The sequence below is a fragment of the Heterodontus francisci genome, chromosome 33 (assembly GCF_036365525.1).
Source record: "Heterodontus francisci isolate sHetFra1 chromosome 33, sHetFra1.hap1, whole genome shotgun sequence".
In the NCBI taxonomy this organism is placed as follows: domain Eukaryota; kingdom Metazoa; phylum Chordata; class Chondrichthyes; order Heterodontiformes; family Heterodontidae; genus Heterodontus; species Heterodontus francisci.
Window position 1 is genome coordinate 46,607,600 of NC_090403.1, and position 21,745 is coordinate 46,629,344.

At 42.6% G+C, this 21,745-nt stretch overlaps 1 protein-coding gene across 5 annotated transcripts in view; it reads left to right on the forward strand.

The window, feature by feature from the left end:
• Positions 1-21,745, forward strand: part of raraa (retinoic acid receptor, alpha a) — a 594,392-nt gene that overhangs the window by 12,429 nt on the left and 560,218 nt on the right. For 3 of the 5 annotated variants that reach the window (XM_068013478.1, XM_068013476.1, XM_068013481.1), the window contains exon 2: positions 11,320-11,387. The exons of the other annotated variants lie outside the window; for them this stretch is intronic. The gene's annotated coding sequence lies outside the window, so the exon portion shown is untranslated. The remainder of the gene's footprint in view (positions 1-11,319; positions 11,388-21,745) is intronic. 5 annotated transcript variants of the gene reach the window in all.

Below are 21,745 nucleotides of genomic sequence, written 5' to 3' on the forward strand. Positions count from 1 at the left end.
GTTTGTTGGCAGTTCTTTTCCTTAATTATTTTTAATTTGTGCTGCTTGGGACAAAATCCTGCTCCTCAGATTTCATTGGAATTGTCACATGGTGAGTTGAATGATGGTTTGTAACAGGTTTGTTACTTTATGATGCGATTAGAATATTTTGTGACTCATCGATTTGCTCAGGATATTAAAAGGCTTTAATGATGTAATCTTCTACTAACTTTTGATCTGTTGCTGGATTTTCACTGTGAATTAAGTTTTGAGATTAGATGTGTTCCAGCTACTGGGAAACCATTATGTTAAATAGGGGCTCCCAAAATTATACTAATGTGCCTGTTAAATGATGACTTTTTAAGGAGAGGGAGTTTTTTATTTTTTATTCCAGACTGCTTTTCCTTGTTTGATAGAGGTTGGTCACAGTCTCTCATCATCAAAAGGTATTTCTGAACAGGAAAGTGTAAACTATATTGCACTGTGCAATAGGGCTGGACTGAGGATGTATACCTTCTTGGGGAATCTGAAGCTTTTAACTGTTTTACTGCAGGAACACTGCTTACCATGTCAAAATTGATTGATTTATTCCCTTGGTAATATTTTTTGTTTCCAGTGATGAAACCAAACACATTTTTGAGTAGAATTAGGGTTTGGGGGAAAATCTTCATGCCTGCAACAGGATAGGGGACATGTGGAATGGAGTCCAGAGAAAGTAAGTTATTTCAGGGTTACTTGAATTAATATGTAATGGGAGAAGTCATTGAGATTTGTAGAAATTAAAAGCACTGCGTATATTTGTTCAAGGGAGTTGGAAGTATTTTTGTGTTGTTTATATCAATAGTTGGTTACCTGAGGGAGGGTGAGGAGATGGGTAGTGGGAAGTCCATAATAGAATAATTATGCTTAGTCTCTGGATAAGATGGACTTAATGGGAAAATGGCCTTTTCTGCATTTGGATTTATTCTTTTCTCAGATTGCAGAACTTGATACTTTAAAGATACTGGAATAATAACTTGATATTGATATTCATCGTGCTCTAAGAATGTTCACGTGTTACATGATAGAGAGCTGTTGTGAATTTAGTAGTGTTTGACTTGGCTCATTCTATTAGACCCTTGTTTGCAACAACAACCACTTGCATTTATATTGCACCTTTAAAATAGGAAAACATTCCGTGGCAGTTCACAGGAACGTTTTAAGACCAAGTTTGACACTGAGCCTTATAGAGATATTAAGGCAGCTAACCAAAAGCTTAGTCATAGAGTTAGGTTTTAAGGAGAGTTTGCACTGAGCTGGATGTGTCTAATTAGAAAAGACGCTTGCTGTGCTTGCACCAGGCTGTTGGATGTTGAATGCATCATTCTAGCAATGACTGTTTGTTTCATTTAAATGTTTTCTTTTTTTTTACATTTCTCTCGTTCCCTCTTCCAACTCTGTGTGCACACACTGACATGTATTTTGAGAGCTATTTTGCCCTGCCTCCTGCTCTGCACTCACTTTGTTGGCTGAGAGTCTGCTCCAAGTCCCTGCCAATGTCGACCTTGACCCACATTCATATGGTGACATAACAACAGCCACCACTCAAACACTAATTTGTTGTGTGAGATACTTTGAAATATCTCAACATGGACACAATATAGCTATTAGTCCTTAGAAATAAATTGGCTGCTGGAAGGTTTGTGTGCCTCAGCTAGACTTGTTATCCAATTACATTATTTTTCACAAACTGCTTCCCCGTTGTAGCTCAGGCCCAATTGTATTGCCCCTACTGCGATAACAGCTAAGATCAGAGACAAAAGCCTAGAAAAGTAAATTAAATGTACTCTTGTTTATGACTTTATGAAAATGCCTAACTGAAATTGTATTGTTTATGTAGCTTGCATTATTTCTTGACCTAATAATCAGTAGCTTAGCGCTGTAAAATATTGACATAATCTCATCACCATGATAAATATCGAAGATCTTTCGGAAGACAACTAGATATGTTTTTGAAAATTGGTGGAGGGTTAGGTATGGAGAGATGGTAGGGTGTGATCAACTTTAATAAAAAGGACAACAGGCTTCTTAGGTGCAACTTTTCCTGTTCCTATGTTCCTCTTAACTTGCATTGACTACATGAAGCATCTGTTGCTGTGTCCCTTGATGCCGGTACCAGCAAATAAAATGAACCCATATAGCCACATAATTATTGAGTTTATAATTAAAAGTCTTGTATAGCTTGCTTTCCCTGTAAGCGTTGCATTTTGCTTCCTGAAACACTCCCCATCCAACATTGTTGATTACACCCCTGTTGTTGTAAAACATCGCATACTGATGTCATGAGCAATGGGTAGGAGATAAGCTAGGAACAAATTAAAGTCTTGTGTATAGCAAGCCCTTTTTGTAAGTAACACACTTACTTCCTGACATACTTTCCCCTCACACTTTGAAGATGACACCCCTATTGTCTGACTCACCATGAGCAATGCTAGTGTACAAAAGAAAACGGATGCAGCAATCAGCTGGAGGCATTCAGATGGTGGTTATAAACCACAGGAGCAGTTTGAGATTATTGCCTTTTAAATCACTCCAATGTATCTTTTATTCTCTATCTAGTCTTGTACAGTGTCATTTACAGTGATGTTCCACAATTAACTCAGAACAAAGCCTGTGGTATCTAAGGACCAGGCTGAGAGATGCAGCTAATAAGACCAGCTATCAGTTCTCGGATATTTGCTATTGTTATAAGTCATTTCTCAATTACATGTGCTGGAGGAACATATTTAAGGAACAGATAATAGTGGACAAGTACTGTATTTTGTGTAGACAATGACACGTGCGTTCTCTATTGCAGATAGGAATGCTCCCAAAAATGTGATTAACTGAAGCTGGTGTACAGTTTGCAAGATGTGTAATCAGTGCTATAGCAACACACTGAGGCCCCAAGACATTGACATTAATTTTTGAGAAACTATTTTTTGCTGCAGGTCCAAGAAAGTAGGCTTTTCCTTTTGAAGCTGATCTTTGAAGTCGTTTTTAAAATCTGAATTGATGACGGTAATGCAGTTAATGTGGTCTACATGGATTTTAGCAAGGCTTTTGACAAGGTCCCACATGGCAGACTGGTTAAAAAAATAAAATCCGATGGGATCCAGGGGAATGCAGCAAGGTGGATACAAAATTGGCTCAGTGGCAGGAAACAAAGGGTAATTGTTGACGGGTATTTTAGCGACTGGAGGGCTGTTTCCAGTGGCGTTCCACAGGGCTCAGTACTGGGTCCCCTGCATTTTATGGTATATATTAACAATTTGGATGTAAATGTAGGGGGCATGATCAAGAAGTTTGCAGACGACACAAAGATTGGCCATGTGGTTGATAGCGAGGAGGATAGCTGTAGGCTGCAGAAAGATATTGATCGTCTGGTCAGATGGGCAGAAAAGTGGCAAATGGAATTCAACCTAGAGAAGTGTGAGGTGATGCATTTGGGGAGGTCAAACAAGGCCCAGGAATACACAATTAGTGAGAAAATACTGAAAAGTTTAGAGCAAGTGAGGGACCTTTGAATATCCACAGATCCTTGAAGGTAGCAGGGTGGTTAAGAAGGCAAATGGAATCCTTTCCTTAATTAGCCGAAGTATAGAATATAAGCGCAGGGAGGTTATGCTGGAACTGTATAACTCATTGGTTAGGCCACAACTTGAGTACTGTGTGCAGTTCTGGTCACCTCATTACAGAAAGGATGTAATTGCACTAGAGAGGGTACAGAGGAGATTTACAAGGATGTTGCCAGGACTGTAAAAATGCAGCTATGAGGAAAGATTGGATAGGCTGGGGTTGTTCTCCTTATAACAGAGAAGGCTGAGGGAAGATCTGATTGAAGTGTATGAACTTTTGAGGGGCCTGGATAGAGCGGAGGTGAAGGGTCTATTCACCTTAGCAGAGAAGTTATTGACGAGGGGCATAGATTTAAAGTGATTGATAGAAAAATTAGAGGGGAGATGAGGAAAGAATTTTTCATCCAGAGGGTGGTGGGGGTCTGGAACTCACTGCCTGAAAGGGTATTTGAGGTAGAAACCTTCAACTCATTTAAAAGGTATCTGGATATGCACCTCAAGTGCTGTAATCTGCAGGGCTACGGACCAAATGCTGGAAGGTGGGATTAGAATAGGTGGATCGTTTTTCGGCCGGCACAGACACGATGGGCCAAGTGGCCTCTTTCTGTGCCTTAAACCTTCTTTGATTCTATGATTCTTTTCTATAAATTAATTCAGACAGCAAGCTCTCCAGGGAAATACAGTTCAAGGTTAAATTATTTCTGTGCAGTTCCTCACATTTTCTCCTTTGTTTACCTCCCTCATTAGTTTTCTCCTCACCTCTCTTAAAGACACAGAAGTAATGCTATGTGCTGTTCTTCAGGTGCCAGCTGCCCTCTGATAGCTTACCCAAGTACCCCTTCTCCATGTTTGAGCATAAACTGAGAGTGTGGTTGGACAATGCAACCTTGGGCAGCATTATAACTGAGCTTTTATTTTATTTAGTAAATTTGCAAACTTAATTTATTCTTTTCATGCTTCCTTTGCTATGTTGATGATCTGGTCTCGTATTGCCAGGTTCATGTGAATTTTGATGCCAACCATTGCTGTCTGAGATGGTGCCAAGTTCCTCGTGGGTTATAGTTATGTACGTAGTGAATGTTTGTCTGCCTTGTACCTTGCATGTTGTTTGGGGCTGTTTCCCCTGTGGCTCCCACAGTGTGCGCTACTCAGCTGAAGACGAAGAGAGGCAGTGGAAATCAATGAAAACTCTTTACTAATGCCTGGTGAAATCCAGTGTTCAATTGCTGCAAGTTGAAGTATTAACACAGCACAGAGAGAGAGCACTGAACTGTAGCACATTGCTAATTAATGGTTAGAATTTAAGCACAGAAATAATTAGACAAATTAGCTAAATTTGACTTTGTAGTATTGACATTCATACATATTTTGTTCCGATTCCTTCCCTGGTCTCCTGATTGTCTTTGTTTTCAGGTTTTGTAGATATTGGCAGTTATCCAGTTTCTTGCTGAAGTTGCCATTCTTCACATAGCTATATATAAATGATTTGGATCTTGGAATACAGAGTAGAATTTCAAAATTTTCCAATGATACCAAACTTGGAGTGGCAAACAGTGAGGATGATATGAATTGCCTGAAACATGACATAGATGGACAAGCAGAATAGGCAGTCAAGTGGCAGATGGAATTTAATATTGACAAGTGTGAGGTTATGCATTTTGGCAGAAGAAATAGGGAGAGGCAATATATACTTAATGGCAGAATTCTAAAGAGTGTGCAGGAACAGAGGGATCTGGCGGTGCACGTGCATAGATCTTTGAAGGTGGCAGGACATATTGAGAGAGTGTTAGCAAATCATATGGGATCTTGGGCTTCATAAATAGAGGCATTGAGTACAAAAGCAGGGGTGTTATGCTGAACTTTTATAAAGCTCTGGTTAGACCCCAACCATAGTATTGCATCCAGTTCTGGTCACCACATTTTAAGAAGGATGTGAGGGTCTTGGAGAGGGTGCCGAAGAGATTTACCAGAATGGATGGGGGGGATTTTAGTTACAAGGTTAGGTTGGAAAAGCTGGAGGAGTTCTCCTCAACAAAGGAGATTGAGGGGAGATTTGATAGAGCTATACAAGATTATGACAGGCAGAGATAAGTTAGACAAAGAAAAACTGTTCCCATTAACTGATGGTACAAGGACTAAGGGACACAGATTGAATGTTTTGGGCAAGAGATGCAGGGGGAATGTGAGGAAGCACTTTTTTATGCAGTGAGTGGCAGTGACCTGGAACTCTCAGCCTATGAGGGTGGTGGACGCGGAGGCAATCAATGATTTCAAAAGTAAATTGTATGGGCACTTGAAGGAAATAAGCTTGCAGGGCTACGGGGTTTGAGCAGAGGATTGGGACTGACTGGATTGCTCCGCAGAGAGCCGCATGGGCCGATGGCTTCCTTCTATGTTGTAAATGACTCTAAGACATATAAATCTTGTGGTTTATGAGATAGTGAGTGTCAGCAGGATATTTTGCTTTGGGAACATCCACATATGCTCACTTTTCAGCATAAATTGTGGGCTAGGAACCAGGAAGTCAGGCGTGTGATGGAATATTCCCCACTTGCCTGGTTGAGTGCAGCAACAACAACACACAAGAAGCTCGACAGCATCCAGGACAAAGCAGACTGCTTGATTGGCACTCCATATACCACCTTAAACATTCACTCCCTCCACCACCGGCACACACAAGCAGCTGTGTGTATCATCTACAAGATGCACTGCGGAAACTTGCCAAGGTTTCCTCGACAGCATCTTCCAAGCCCACGACCTCTGTCGCCTAGAAGAACAAGTGCAGCAGTTGCATGGGGAAACCTACAAGTTCCCCTCCAAGTCTCGCACCATCCTAACTTGAAAATATATCGCCCTTCCTTCAGATCAGAATCCTGGAACTTACTCCCTAACAGCACAAGGACTGTGTATCTAACCACATGCACTGCAGCAGTTCAAGAAGGTGGCTTATCACCATCTTCTGAGGGGCGATTAGGGATGGACAATAAATGCTGGCCTCACCAGCGACATTCACATCCTATGAACCCAGAGGCTTAGAGACTAATTGTAGCAAACTGCAACTTTAAGCTGATTTCTGATTGTGCATCTTTTCATTTAAATGTTTATATGAACTGCTGTGTTAAAATTAACCTTAAACTCCATGGATTCTGTCAAATGTTGTCGTAGATAGACCTTGCTTTTCAGTAATGGACTTTAGTTTGTTCTCAGATGTTGGAAAAAATCATATCTATTTTGAGACGATGAGATCACATCAGTCTATCTTGCTTACAAATCTTTAGCCTGTAAAGCATGCACCCAGAGTTGTGGTGAGCCTGTTTTGGATAAGTTATAAATTAAGTAAGCTGACACTCCTGGAAGCATGCACCAACTGCTGACCCTTGTTGGAGGTCAGGGAAGCTCTCTGTGCCCGTTCATCTGCCATAGCTACAATAGGAAGGAGATTTGAACATTGTAATAAATGTTTTTGCAGGTTTTAAGATTTTAGATGCATGTTTCGTTCAAGGTAAAGTCACCAAAAAGTACCAGAATCCAATAGCAAAGCCTCATAGAACAGAGTGGGAAAGGAGAAAACTTAGTCCAATAATATCTGCTTAATAGTGGAAAAATCAAGTATAAGATGACAAATCTCAGAAACCTAAAGGAACAAACCTTTGTGTGATATATATAAAGACTCTGCCAATGTTTCCTAAAACCTTGGCAGTTAAGGCTAAATTACATTCAACGATGTTGCTGTTCTCTTGGTAATTCAATACAAAGTAATCCCAGATGGGAGACTGGCTCTTTTTATGTAGAGTAACGGCTTTAGAAACATCCTATGGCTTCACATCAGTTTTAACTCAGTAATCTGCTTCTGTGTTTTCTGTTGCCTTTAAAGACGGTGATGTAGTCCTCCCAGTGTGAACAGATTTTTAAACAGCATGCAGCTTTGTGCTTTACACTGGGTACTAGTATTAGATCGAACCATATGTCAGTGTCTGTGGATGATAGACATTTCAATTACACGTCGTAGTAAGGATCAAAGGTCTCCAATTGGACAGCCTGTCAATACTGTAATAAAAATAAGCTTCATCATGTGTATATGTTACTATTTTCTTTAAATACTGTCTTATCCCAGCTACAAAGCATGCTAAAGAACATTAATACTTCACCAATGTTACCTTCTCAATTGATTTCTTAAATCTAGTGTTGGACATCAGAAAGTTGGATTTGGGAATTTAAATGTATGTAGTTGCTAAATCCAAAATCTAACAGTGCTGGGTAAAAGAAAGACTTAATAATTTGCATTTATTTAGCTGCTTTTACACGCTCAGAACAAAGTACTACACAGCAAATGAATTAACTTTTGGGATGGTTTAAAGTTTCATCCAAAAGAGAACTCCTCTGACAACACAGCACAGACATTATGTGCCAGATTGTGTGCTCACTTCCTGGAACTGTGTTTCAACCCACAGAGCTGAGATTGCCACCACTGAGTGAAACTGATGTGATTATAATGTTGTGTTTAAAGAGGCATTGTTTAATAGAGTGTATTGCAAGAGAATTTAACTGGTCTATCAGTAGAGAAGTGCCCATTATCATTTCATTCAGTCGACAAGGTTTCTGATGCATCCAGAAATCCATCATCATCCTTTATCACCTTCAGAATTGGCTGCTCTTAATGCTCTCCCTGCTGGCCTACCATTTCCATATGCCTCAACTTGACCAAGGCTCTGCCACACATCCTATGGGAAGTCCCGCTTTGCCCATCACCTTGTCCCTACTTTAGTTTCTGTTCTTAACTGCATTGCATTTGGAATCGTTGTCCATAATTTCCACCAAGGTTTTGTCCCACACTGTCTCCTCCAGCTCTGTGTCCTCTCTCAAACACTCCATTCCTCTTACTTCAAACAGGTGTCCTTCACCTCTTTTGTCTCACCATATTGGCAAAGCTTTCGTCCAACCTGGGCTTACACTTTGGAACACCCTGCTATGCATGTTCACATTTGAAAGCCTCTAAATCAATTCTCTGACAAAGTTTTTGGTCAACCCTCCTAATCTCTTCCTTACTAGCTTAACTTTCATTTTCCTTTTGCTTATTTTAATAGTGCCTTGGGATTTTCTGTTAATGGTGCTATTCAAATGCAAATTATGATGTAGACAAACATGGGTGCACATATACTATAGTTAGAAACTCATCCAGAGTAATAAAAACAACACAGTTTCTGTTTTCTGTTTTCAAATGCTGGAACCACTCAGCAGGCCTGGCAGCATCTGTGGAAAGAGAAGCAGAGTTAACGTTTCGGGTCAGTGACCCTTCATCGGAACTGACAAATATTAGAAAAGTCACAGGTTATAAGCAAGTGAGGTGGGGGTGGGGCAAGAGATAACAAAGGAGGTCTAGATTGGACCAGGCCACATAGCTGACCAAAAGGTCATGGAGCAAAGGCAAACAATATGTTAATGGTGTGTTGAAAGACAAAGCATTAGTACAGATTAGCTGTTAATACACTGAATATTGAACAGCAGCAAGTGCAAACCTGAAAAAAAACAGTGGGTAAGCAAACTGAACAAACTAAGATGAAATGAACTAAATGCAAAAAAAAAAGATTGTAAAAAATGTGAAAAAGAATGTGAAAAAAAAGGAAGAAAAAAATAACTAAAAATGAAAGTAAAATGGGGGGCTGTCATGCTCTGAAATGATTGAACTCAATGTTCAGTCCGGCAGGCTGTAGTGTGCCTAATCGGTAGATGAGATGCTGTTCCTCGAGCTTGCGTTGATGTTCACTGGAACACTGCAGCAATCCCAGGACAGAGATGTGAGCAGGGGGGAGTGTTGAAATGGCAAGCAACCGGAAGCTCAGGGTCCTGCTTGCGGACTGAGCGGAGATGTTCCGCAAAGCGGTCACCCAGTCTGCGCTTGGTCTCCCCAATGTAGAGGAGACCACACTGTGAGCAGCAAATACAGTATACTACATTGAAAGAAGTACAAGTAAATCGCTGCTTCACCTGAAAGGTGTGTTTGGGGCCTGGGATAGTGAGGAGAGAGGAGGTAAATGGGCAGGTATTACACCTCCTGCGATTGCAGGGGAAGGTGCCATGGGACGGGGACGAGGTGGTGGGGGTAATGGAGGAGTGGACCAGGGTGTCGCGGCGGGAATGATCCCTTCGGAATGCTGACAGGGGAAGGGAGGGGAAGATGCGACTGGTAGTGGCATCACGCTGGAGGTGGCGGAAATGGCGGAGGATGATCCTTTGGATATGGAGGCTGGTGGGGTGAAAAGTGAGGACAAGTGGAACCCTGTCACGGTTCTGGGAGGGAGGGGAAGGGGTGAGGGTAGAGGTGCGGGGAATGGGTCGGACACAGTTGAGGGCCCTGTCAACCACATTGGGGGGAAATACTCGGTTGAGGAAAAAGGAGGTCATATCAGAAGCACCGTCATGGAAGGTGGCATCATCAGAACAGATGCGTCGGAGACGGAGAAACTGGGAGAATGGAATGGAGTCCTTACAGGAGGTAGGGTGTGAAGAAGTGTAGTCGAGGTAGCTGTGGGAGTCAGTGGGCTTATAATGGATATTAGTAGACAACCTATCCCCAGAGATGGAGACAGAGAAGTCGAGGAAGGGAAGGGAAGTGTCAGAGATGGACCATGTAAAGGTGAGAGAAGGGTGGAAATTGGAAGCAAAGTTGATGAAGTTTTCCAGTTCGGGGCGGGAGCAGGAAACGGCACTGATACAGTCATCGATGTACCGGAAAAAGAGTTTGGGGAGGGGGCCTGAGTAGGACAGGAACAAAGAATGTTCAACATATCCCACAAAATGACAGGCATAACTAGGACCCATGCGGGTACCCTTAGCAACACCTTTTACTTGAAGGAAGTGCGTGGCGTTGAAGGAGAAGTTGTTCAATGTGAGAACAAGTTCAGCCAGGCGGAGAAGGGTGGTGGTGGATGGGGTCTGGTTGGGCCTCTGTTCCAAGAAGAAGCGGAGAGCCCTCAAACCATCCTGGTGGGGGATGGAGGTGTAGAGCGATTGGACGTCCATAGTGAAGAGGAGGCGGTTGGGACCAGGAAACTGGAAATTGTCAAAATGACGTAGGGCGTCAGAAGAGTCACGGATGTAGGTGGGAAGAGACTGGACCAGCGGAGAAAATTTAGAGTCTAGATAGGAAGAAATAAGTTCAGTGGGGCAGGAGCAGGCTGACACAATGGGTCTGCCGGGATAGTCCCGTTTGTGGATTTTGGGAAGGAGGTAGAAGCGGGCTGTCCGGGGTTGTGGGACTATGAGGTTGGAAGCTGTAGAGGGAAGATCTCCAGAGGAGATGAGGTCAGTGACAGTCCTTTGGACGGTGGCTTGATGTTCGGTGGTGGGGTCATGGTCCAGAGGGAGGTAGGAAGAATTGTCCGTGAGTTGGCATGTGCAAACAACACCAATGCCTTAATGATGATTCCTCAACTATGTGCTTGAGCAATGAGTTTTGATTGTGCAGTTCATTACAGCTGAGTCCAATCCCATCCTTTTTTAACTGAACAATGGGTAAATGCTTTGATGAATAGGTAAATATTTGTTTTTCTCTGTAATTAATGACCCACTATCAAAATTGTTTTCTCTGACATCGGGTCTTTCAAAATCCACTAGTTCCATAACTTCATGTGTAGGCCATTAATTCTGGAAAAATACACAGCATTCTTCTGGTATCCACACTGTTCCATCAAGGTCCAGCAAACAGAGGCAATCCTGGCTGACTTTTCTTTTTATCTCTTTCTAGATGGGATGTATTGAAGCCAATAGCTCACCATCATACTGAGGAAGACCAGCTAACTCTGCACAGGCTAGGTATTTGAACTTAGGAGTTAATTAAGTTACATTTGGGAGAAAGAAAAGCACTTTCCTGTATGTAGTTACATCAAATCTTGCCAATGTGGCAAGCTTTGAGTGGAGTTCTTGGAAGGGGTTGGAAGAACATACTATGAAACTCTGCAGTACAATAATTGAGTCTCTTTACTAACAGAGGTACAGTTCCAGTTTTATTCTAAGTCATTGGAATGTGTTATTTGGACAGATTGGGTGCTATATCTTGCTATGCTTGTATGATGTGCACCTCCTTCACTTGCAGCTTGATTGTTGTGCCAGGATTTATTGGTAGGAAACTGAGGATGACTTTTGTATTTGATTTGATATAACTGAATTGTCATTATTGTTTTTCCTTGCCATCTTGGTGGGGTACCCCAGTTAGTGACTTTGTGCAGAACTAATAAAACTCACCTCGCTTTGAAAATCTAACTGTAAACACAGCCTGCCGCAGATGTCTAAATCGTTGTGTTGATGTGCTTTTGGTAATTGCTTCATGCCTTGAGTACATCAGTGGAGTATAAACATACCACAAATCCATGACTTATGAATTAAGCTAGAAATTACTGATGGTGAGAATAGGCAAATGCATTTATGCATTTCTGTGACATTCCACTGCTTTAACAGAGGCATTATTATGGGTATGTATAATGTGGGATTCTAAATGCCAGAATTATTCCTGCAGCAGAATTGAGGGGTCTGATAATTTTGTATGGAAAGGAATCTTGGAACTCAGCTTGTTGAAACTGTAGGATAGTTGTTTCACACAATTGTTTAATTAGTAGATAGCTCAAGATTACAGCAGGCAGGTGGACTGCCATAAGAACATACGAAATAGGAGCAGGAGTAGGCAATTTGGCGCTTTGAGCCTCCTCCGCCATTCAATACAATTTTGGCTGATCTACCTCAACTCCAGCTTCTCTCACCACCGCATGTCCCTTATTCTCAGAATAAGGGGTCAGCCATTTAGAGCTGAGATGGGGAGAAACTTCTTCACTCAAAATCTGTTGATTACAGTCTTAATTATATTTAACGACTGAAGCATCTGCAGCTCTCTGGGGTAGAGAATTCCGAAGATCCTTTGACCCCTTATTCTGAGACTGTGACCCCTCGTTCTAGACTCCCCAGCAATAGTGCATTACAAAATGATGGAGTGCAGATTTATGTTGCCAATTCCGAATGTGTTAAATATCCAATTCACAACACACAATTGGGAGAGGAACTGAGTGGCAGTGAGATATTTGCTCTCTCAAATTTCAAATCAACATTGGGTTACTCTTGCCCACTCCTATTGGTCATTTACATACCAATATTGATTGATTAACAGATCTGAAGGCTGAACATTGGCTCATAAAACAGAGAGCAAATGGAAACCTCAAAAAAATGCTGAAAAATCTCCCAAGTTATGAGCAAACACCCCTTTTTAAAGTAAACAATGAATTTATGATTTGTCTGTTAATTAAACATTCCTAATATCAGCAGAAAATGCACTTCAAAGAAATAAAACCATAGCATAACCAGAAAGAATAATCTAGTGTAATTGATTGGAAAAAGTACTGAAATGTTCCAAATCTGTGAAATAATGTTGGTGTATCACATCTCCTTTACTTTGTGCTCCTCTAATTCTGACCTCTTGAGTGTCCCCGATTTTTAATCGCTCCACCATTGCCCATGCCTTCAGCTGTCAAGGTCCGAAGCTCTGGAGGTCTCTTGCAAAACCTCTCTGTATGTCCCTCTGTCTCTCTCTCGAATATATACTTTTGAAAGTCTCCCCAGGATAACCGAAATATGGTGGTGGAAGCAGATTCAGAAGTAACTTTTGAAAGAGAATTGGATATATGCTTGAAAAGGAGAAATTTACAGGGCTCTGGGGAAAGAGCAGAGGAGTGGGACCAATTGAAAAGCTTTTTCAAACAGCCAGCACAAACATGACGGGCTGAATGTCAGCCATGGCTCATTTGGTAGCACTCTTGTGTCTCAGGAGTTTGAGGGTTCAAGTCTCACTGCAGGACTTGAGCACAAAAATCTAGGCTGACACTGGTACATTACTGAGGGAGTGCTGCGCTATCGGAGGTAACGTCTTTCGGATGAGATGTTAAACCGAGGCCCTGTCTGCTTTCTAAGGTGGCCGTAAAAGATCTTGTGGCACTATTTTGAAGAAGAGCAAAGAAGTTATTCCTGGTGTCCTGACCAATATTTATCCCTCAACCAACATCACTGGTGATCTGCTCATTATCACATTGCTGTTTGTGAGAGCTTGCTGTGTACAAATTGGCTGCCATGTTTCCTGCATTACAACAGTGACAACGCTTCAAAAGTACTTCATTGGCTGAAAAACGTTTTGAAACGTCTGGTTGTGGAAGGTGCTTTTTTTTTCTTCTGTGCTGGATAAGTCTACGATTTAGACTTACCACAGCAACACTGAAAGAACAATGCTCTTTGTTTTTAAACCCCAAATAACAGGTTCAACTTGTGTCGTTGCAGTGTGAGTGTTCTGTGGCTAGGTGGCGATAGAGTGCTTTGTGTTCCACTTCAACAGTATTATCCCCTTCTTGTGGTGGGAAACTAGCATTCCAACTGATTAACTAAGCCATTAACACTATGAATGCAGTATTCCTTTCATCTGTAGGGAACTAGTTCATGTTTTATTGTAGTGTTAATCCAGTAAATCTCTGGTTAGGTTTGCACTGCTATGTGTGAAATTAATATGGTTACACTCTATGCATGAGAAGGTGATGTATTCACATGGATGGTTGCTGTCATGCATAAGTACTTGGCACTTGTTTTTCCGAATAAAATTAATGAAAGTTCCTATTTAGTGGGACCCCTCTGGAAGTCGTTTATTCATCCATTTTGGGCAGTGTTGAGTATGTGGGTGCATTACATGATGTTGGATAAGAGGACCCAAGAATGATTCACAGCTGTATTTTGGGGGAATTATAAACAGAGAATGCTGTTTCTGCTCAAAAATGAACACCGGTCTGATGAAGGATCAGCAACTCTGTTTCTCTCTATAGATGCCGCTTGACCTGCTGAGTATTTGCAGCATTTTCTATTTTCATTTGAGATTTCTAGCACCTACATTTTACTTTTGTATTAGTGTTTAGAGGGATTTTTTTCCTTAGCTATTCAGACCCCCTTCTGGTGCACATACAAATCGATCGATATAAGGTTCCACAGATAGGGATTTATTTTATTTGTACACTTTTTTTTTAGTTCATTCACATGATGTGAGCATTGCTGCCTATTCCTAATTGCCCTTGAGAAGGTGGTGGTGAGCTGTTTATTGAATCGCTGCAGTCCATGTGGTGTGGGTACACCCGCAGTGCTGTTATGGAGGCAGTTCTAGGAATTTGACGCAGCAACAGTGAAGGAACGGCGATATAGTTCTAAGTCAGGATATAGTGTGACTTGAGGGTCGGGGGTTGGGGGGTTGGTGGTGGGGGAGTGAAGAAGTGAACATGCAGGTGGTGGTCTTCCCATGCGTCTGCTGCCCTTGACCTTCGAGATGGTAGAGGTCGTGTTTTGAACGTGTTGTCGAAGGAGCCTTGGCCAGTTGCTGCAGTGCATCTTGTAGATGGTACACACTGCTGCCGCTGTGTGTCTTTGGTGGAGGGAGTGAATGTTTAAGGTGGTGGATGAGGTGCCAATCAAGTGGGCTGCTTTGACCTGGATGGTGTCGAGCTTCTTGAATGTTGTTGAAGCTGCATTCATCCAAGCAAGTGGAGAGTATTCCACCTCACACCTGACTTGTGCCTTGTGGATGGTCGACCAGCTTTGGGGAGTCAGGAGGTGAGTTACTCGCTGCAGAATTCCCAGCCTCTGACCTGCTCTTGCAGCAACAGTATTTATGTGACTGGCCCAGTTAAGTTTCTGGTCAGTGGTAACCGGCAGGATGTTGATGATGGTGGATTAAGTATTGGTAATGCGATTGAACGTCAAGGGTAGATGGTTCGATTCTCTCTTGTTGGAGATGGTCATTGCTTGACACTTGTCTGGTGCATCTGAGTAACATCAAATATGTGTATGCAGTTAATGATGTTGGACAAGAGGACCCTGGAGTCATAGATTATGGGGGAAAGGCAGGAAAGTGGAGTTAAGGCCACAATCTGATCAGCCACGATTTTATTGAATGGCGGTGCAAGCTCGAAGTGCTGAATGGCCCACTCCTGTTTCTTATGTTCCTATGTATTGATTATTAGCAGTATTTTGAGGGATTTTTCTCCTTCTGTTATTCATTACAGTCTCCCATCTGGTACACTTACAAATAGATCAATATGAGATTCCACATATAGGGATTTATTTTATTTGTACACTTTCCTCCAGTACAACAGTGACTATATCTCATTGGGATGATGCACTTTAGTGTGGCCTGAGATCATGAAAGGCCCCATAACAATGCAGATTTGTTCTTTTGATTCCATTCCTGGAATTAAAACTCCACTGTTTGCATAATGTGCTGCTGTTGGATTTCCAAACCCAAACTGGGCGGCACAGTGGCGCAGTGGTTAGCACCGCAGCCTCACAGCTCCAGCAACCCGGGTTCAGTTCTGGGTACTGCCTGTGCGGAGTTTGCAAGTTCTCCCTGTGTCTGCGTGGGTTTCCGCCGGGTGCTCCGGTTTCCTCCCACCTCCAAAGACTTGCAGGTTGATAGGTAAATTGGCCATTGTAAATTGCTCCTAGTGTAGGTAGGTGGTAGGAGAATGGTGGGGATGTGGTAGAGAATATGGCATTAATGTAGGATTAGTATAAATGGGTGGTTGTTGGTCGGCACAGACTCGGTGGGCCGAAGGGCCTGTTTCAGTGCTGTATCTCTAAATAAATAAATAAATTCCATTACTCAGTTTCTGTTTTCAAAAACAATCCATTGAATATGCATCACCTAATCCAGATCTTTATTTATTTATTTATGGGGCCTGTTTAAGTCACTGCCTCAAAACGCTAATGCACACAAGTGATTCTCGGGAATGTGAAAGAAAAAGATTCAAGAACTGATGAATTACCTCATAATCTCTTATCCCAACATTTTGCAATTAATGAGGGGCTATTATTCCATTGCAAGAACAACATTATTTTACACAAAATGTCAGAATGGTTCAACAGTGATAGCAGGTATTGTGAACCTGTGCAGTTTCGAAGGTCATACCGGACGGGTTGCATCTGAACAGAGCTGGGACAAATTTCCTTGTGGGGTGATTTGCTAGTGCTATTGGGGAGGGTTTAAACTAACTTGGCAGGAGTGTGGGAACCAGGAGGAAATATCAGAGAGGAATACCAAGGTGAACAGAATACTGGGAGAGATAGATACCACGAGATTAGAGAATAGTAAGTTATTAAGTGGGGTCAGAGTAAGAGAGAAAGTAATAAAGTCTAAATCAGGGTTAATGTGCATGTATGTGAATGCACGGTGTTGTTAATGACAATATGAAAGGCACAATTCAGCATAGCGGCGCCTCATCAGACCCCTTTCCTATCCTGAGTGGCGTGAATCAGGGCTGTGTTATCCCACCTACACTGTTTGGGATCTTCTTCTCCCTGCTGCTCTCACATGCGTTCAAGTCTTCAGAAGAAGGAATTTTCCTCCACACAAGATTAGATGGCAGGTTGTTCAACCTTGCTCGTCTAAGAGCGAAGACCAAAGTACGGAAGGTCCTCATCAGGGAACTCCGCTTTGTTGACGATGCTGCATTAACATCTCACACTGAAGAGCGTCTGCAGAGACTCATCGACAGGTTTGCGGCTGCCTGCACCGAATTTGGCCTAACCATCAGCCTCAAGAAAGCGAACATCATGGACAGGACGTCACAAATGCCCATCCATCAATATCGGCGACCACGCTCTGGAAGTGGTTCAAGAGTTCACCTACCTAGGCTCAACTATCACCAGTAACCTGTCTCTCGATGCAGAAATCAACAAGCGCCTGGGAAAGGCTTCCACTGCTATGTCCAGACTGGCCAAGAGAGTGTGGGAAAATGGCGCACTGACACAGAACACAAAAGTCCCAGTGTATCAAGCCTGTGTCCTCAGTACCTTGCTCTACAGCAGCGAGGCCTGGACAACGTATGTCAGCCAAGAGCGATGTCTCAGTTCATTCCATCTTCGCTGCCTCTGGAGAATCCTTGACATCAGGTGGCAGGACCGTATCTCCAACACTGAAGTCCTCGAGGCGGCCAACGTTCCCAGCATATACACCCTACTAAGCCAGCGGCGCCTGAGATGGCTTGGCCATGTGAGCCGCATGGGAGATGGCAGGATCCCCAAAGACACATTGTACAGCGAGCTTGTCACTGGTATCAGACCCACCGGCCGTCCTTGTCTCCGCTTTAAAGACGTCTGCAAATGCGGCATGAAGTCCTGTGAAATTGATCACAAGTCGTGGGAGTCAGTTGCCAGCGATCGCCAGAGCTGGCGGGCAACCATAAAGGTGGGGCTAAAATGTGGCGAGTCAAAGAGACTTAGTAGTTGGCAGGAAAAAAGTCAGAAGCGCAAGGAGAGAGCCAACTGCGTAACAGCCCTCTCAACCAATTTTATCTGCAGCACCTGTGGAAGAGTCTGCCCTCTAGAATTGGCCTTTATAGCCACTCCAGGCACTGCTTCACAAACCACTGACCACCTCCAGGCGCTTACCCATTGTCTCTCGAGACAAGGAGGCCAAAGATGAAGATGGAGATATGAATGCACGGTGTTGTTAATAAGATTGGTGAATTACAGGCGTAGATTGACGTGGAAATAGGATGTGGCCATAACGAAGACCTGGCTCAAAGAAGGGCAAGACTGGATATTGAATATTCCTGGATGCAAGGTGTTCAGGAAAGATAGGAAAAGAAATAAAGGGGGGCGGGGTGGCGGTGTTGATTAAGGAGAACATTGCAGTGCTGGAGAAAAAGGATGTCCCAGAGGGGCCGAGGACAGAATCAATTTGGTTAAAGCAAAGGAACAAAAAACATGCAGTTACATTGCTTAGTGTTGTGTATAGGCCACCAATTAGTGGGAAGGACGCGGAGGAACAAATTTGCAAGGAAATTACAGAGAGGTGCAAAAATTATAGGGTAGTTATAATGGGGGACTTTAATTATTCAGACATAGACTGGGGTAATAGTAGTGTAAAGGGCAGTGAGGGGCAAGAGTTCGTAGCGTGTTCGGGAACATTTTTTATAGCAGTATGTTTCTAGTCCAACAAGAAAGGAGACACTGCTAGACCTGGTTCTTGGAAATGAGGTGGACCAAGTATCAGTAGGAGATCACTTAGGGGGCAGTGATCATTGTATCATAAGATTTAGGCTGACGATGGAAAAGGACAGGGGACCTTATCTCTCTCTCTCTCTCTCTCTCTCTCTCTCTCTCTCTCTCTCTCTCTCTCTCTCTCTCTCTCTCTTTCTTTCTCTCTCTCTTTCTCTCTCTCTTTCTCTCTCTCTTTCTCTCTCTCTTTCTCTCTCTCTTTCTCTCTCTCTTTCTCTCTCTCTCTCTCTCTCTCTCTCTCTCTCTCTCTTTCTCTCTCTCTTTCTCTCTCTCTTTCTCTCTCTCTTTCTCTCTCTCTCTCTCTCTCTCTCTTTCTCTCTCTCTTTCTCTCTCTCTTTCTCTCTCTCTTTCTCTCTCTCTTTCTCTCTCTCTTTCTCTCTCTCTTTCTCTCTCTAACAAAGTCCCAGGGACCCATGGAAGTAACTTAAGCCTCAAGACAGAAAACCAGTGAAACAAGTTTGAAAGTGTGCACTGGGTCCCAACGAGAACTGCAAGACTTAATTTTAATCTAAGACTTTACATCCAATCCAAAATCAATAACTGACCTCCAGCTATTACTTCAAACTGTTTCCCTTCTTTCTCCTCATCTGTCTCTATTTGCGTCTGTGTTTATCGCGTGTGCATACTAGCATGGTCACGTCGCGTATTCTTAGTAGTTTGAACTGAGTTAGCATTTTAAGGTTAATAAACTTACACTTTTTTTGTTTAAATCTGAGAAAACTTGTCTGGTTAATTTCTTTGCCATTACAATTATAGAGCAGTGAGCAAGGATTCACTGAGGAGAAGCTAAAAACACGGTGTTTTAAAAATTGAACCCTGTTATGGCCAAACCAGGAAAGGCTGAGAAGGGAGCCCTAGACCACTGCCTCACCTGGTCGTAGCACAAGGAAGAAGATGCAATCCAGGCAATGGTGAAAGAGGAGGTAATTCAGACACACAAGGGTTTAAAATTGATAAGGAGGACTTATTAGATAGGCTGTCAGTACTTAAAGTGGATAAAGCACCAAGACCAGATGAGATGCATCCAAGGATACAGAGGGAAGTGAGGGTGGAAATCGCGTAGGCACTGGCCATAGTTTTTCAGTCTTCCTTATACTCAGGGGTGGTGGCAGAGGAGTGAAGAATTGGAAACGTTACACCCTTGTTCAAAAAAGGGTGTAAAGATAAGCCCAGCAACTACAGGCCAGTCAGTTTAACTTCGGTGGTGGGGAAACTTCTAGAAAAAATAATTCGAGGCAAAATTAATAGTCACATGGACAAAGATGGGTGAATTAAAGAAAGCCAGCATGGATTTCTTATGGGAAAATCATGTTTGACTAACTTGCTGGAGTTTTTCCGGATGTAACAGGGAGGGTTGATGAGGGCAATGCAGTTGATATGGTGTACATGGACTTTCAAAAGGCGTTTGATACCATGCCACGCAACAGACTTGTGAGCAAAGTTATAGCTTATGGAATAAAAAGGATGGATACGGAATTGGCTAAGTGACAGGAAACAAAGAGTAGTGGTTAATGAATGTTTTTCAGGCTGGAGGAAGGTTTGTAGTGGAGTTCCCCCGGGATCAATGTTGGGACCCTTGCTTTTCCTGATGTATATAAATGACATAGACCTTGGTGTACAGGGCGCAATTTCAAAGTTTGCGGATGATATGAAATTTGGAAGCATTGTGAACTGTGAGGAGGATGGTGTAGAACTGCAAAAGGACATAGACAAGTTGGTGGAATGGGCGGATAGGTGGTAGATGAACTTAAATGCAGAGAAATGTGAAGTAGTTCATTTTGGTGGGAAGTACATGGAGAGGCAATATAAAATAAAGGATACAATTCTAAAGGGGGTGCCGAAGCAGAAGGATCTGAGTGTATATGTGCATACATCATTGAAGGTGGCAGGGCTGGTTGAGAGAGTGATTAACAAAGCATACAGTATCCTGGGCTTTATTAAAAGGGGCATAGAGTACAAGAGCAAGGAAGTTATGTTGAACCTGTATAAGACACTAGTTCAGCCTCAGCTGGAGTATTGCATCCCGTTCTGGGTGCTGCACTTTAAGAAAGATGTGAGGGAATTGGAGAGAGTGCAAAAAGATTCATGAGAATGGGTCCAGGGATGAAGTATTTAAGTTATGAAGATAGATTGGAGAAAGCTAGTTAGCCTAACATCAGTCATTGAGAAAGTGCTGGATTCTATGACTATGTCTTAACAATGCACTTAGAAAAGCGTAGTATGATTAGAACAAATCAACATGGTTTTACAAAAGGGAAATTCTATTTGACAAATTCATTAGAGTTTTTTGATTTTGTAACTAATAGGGTAGAGGGGATGAGTAGATACAGTATACTTGGATTTCCAAAAGACATTCAATGAGGTGCCACACAAGATGAGGGCTCATAGAGTTGGGAGTGATATAGTAGCATGGATAGAGGATTGGTTAATGGACAGGAAGCAGAGAGTAGGGATAAATGGAGTTTTTTTAAAGTTCGCAGACTATGACTAATGGAGTGCCGCAAGTATCAGTACTGGGGCCTCAGCTGTTAACAATCTATGTTAATGACTTAGACAAAGACAGAGTAATGTATCTAAGTTTGCTGATGATACAAAGCTAGGTGGGAATGCAAGCTGTGAGGAGGACACAAAGAGGCTGCAAAGAGATATAGACAGGTTAAGTGAGTGGACAACAAGGTGACAGATGGAGTATAATGTGGGGAAGTGTGAGGTTATTCACGTTCGTCGTAAGAATAAAAAAGCAGAATATTTTTTAAAAGCTGTGAAACTTGGAAATGTTGATCATAGAGACTTAGGTGTACTCGTACAAGGGACACAAAAAGTTAGTATGCAAGTCTTCTTTGGTCTCCTTGTCTCGAGAGACAATGGGTAAGCACCTGGAGGTGGTCAGTGGTTTGTGAAGCAGCGCCTGGAGTGGCTATAAAGGCCAATTCCAGAGCGACAGACTCTTCCACAGGTGCTGCAGATAAAATTGGTTGTCGGGGCTGTGACACAGTTGGCTCTCTCCTTGCATGCAAGTACATCAGACAGTTAGGAAGGCGAATGGCGCGTTGGCCTTTATTGCAAGTGGAGTGCAAGAATAAAGAAGTCTTGCTACAGTTGTA